Below are 1,232 nucleotides of genomic sequence, written 5' to 3' on the forward strand. Positions count from 1 at the left end.
ATAAATAAATTATTCATCTAATGTGCCCACCAACCATAAGATTATGACACCTTAACAAAATGACATGTTTGTAGCCTGTACACTGGCTATCAACAGGAGGGGAAATTCAGAATTGTCAAACTGTGTAAAGTTGTGTAATGTGTGCATGCATGTGTGTGCCCGTGTCTTTACTGGTACTGGAGGCCCTGGTGAATCAAAGCATGACCAGAAAAGTTGCTGGTTATGCTGCTGGATGTAACTGGTCATTCGACCTCATTAAACAGCACATTTGACCACAATACACATTATTGTATGATGCAAATATTTTGACCAAATCATCACCTTTGTGTCATTTTTATTTTTTAAAGATATATTTCTTTGGCATTTCTGCTTTATTTGGATAGAGACAGGTGGAGAGAGATAGGAAAGGCAGGGGAGAGAGGGGATGACATGCAGCAAAGGGCCCTGGCCTGGAATCGAACCCCGGCTGCTGCGGTAAGGACTCAGCCTTTACACGTGGTACGCGCTCCACCAGGTTTCTTCTTGCAATCGTAATACATTTTGAGTGCCTACAACTCGCTACAACTGGCATTGCTTAAAAACCAGTTGAAGTAAAACTTCTGTTCTGAGAAGTCTGCCATTGACATTTGACACAGAGAGAGAAGCTCGTTTGTTTAATGTTTTTACTCCAATATAAAGGTGACCATGAATATATGGTCACCTTTATTTTGGAGTGAAACCTTTTATTTGAAAGCTTAGCATGTATAATTTAAGAAAGAAAAGTGTGCCAAAGTTGTGTTAGAAGTTATATATTAATTCACTCATTTTGTTCCAGCTGTGAAGACAAAAAACAAAAAACACTGATTACAGTCACAGCCATGACCTTCTGCTGTGATTAAATTTATACTTAAAAATATATACTTACATCATTCTTCAGTTTGTTTCTCCAATTTCTTAATTTTTAGCTTTTTGTCCAGTTTCTGGCTTTTAGTGTCAATGAACAGATGCCGCTTGTATATTGAATGGACATCCTGTGAAAGAGAAAATGTGTCAAATAGTAGTTGATTATGTAGTTGATAACAGCAATATGAAGAGTTACTCACTTCAGTCACTACAGCAAGGTGAATGGTTATACATCATTTGTAGAATGCAGACACATCCAAAACATTTCACATATGGTCTTACTCTTCATCTGTGACTGTAGACAGTCTCCTCATCAAGAGCCCGAGGCTGATGCCATCTCCCTGCAAATA

At 38.2% G+C, this 1,232-nt stretch overlaps 1 long non-coding RNA gene across 1 annotated transcript; it reads right to left on the minus strand.

Moving 5' to 3' along the window:
* Nucleotides 1–737: 737 nt before the first annotated feature.
* LOC122867014 lies at nucleotides 738–1,232 on the minus strand. The gene is made up of 3 exons (XR_006375845.1): nucleotides 1,165–1,232; nucleotides 905–1,010; nucleotides 738–814 (listed from the first exon to the last, which is right to left on the minus strand). It is a non-coding gene; the product is annotated as an uncharacterized LOC122867014 (long non-coding RNA).

Source organism: Siniperca chuatsi, linkage group LG19 (assembly GCF_020085105.1).
Source record: "Siniperca chuatsi isolate FFG_IHB_CAS linkage group LG19, ASM2008510v1, whole genome shotgun sequence".
NCBI classification, from domain to species: Eukaryota; Metazoa; Chordata; class Actinopteri; order Centrarchiformes; family Sinipercidae; genus Siniperca; species Siniperca chuatsi.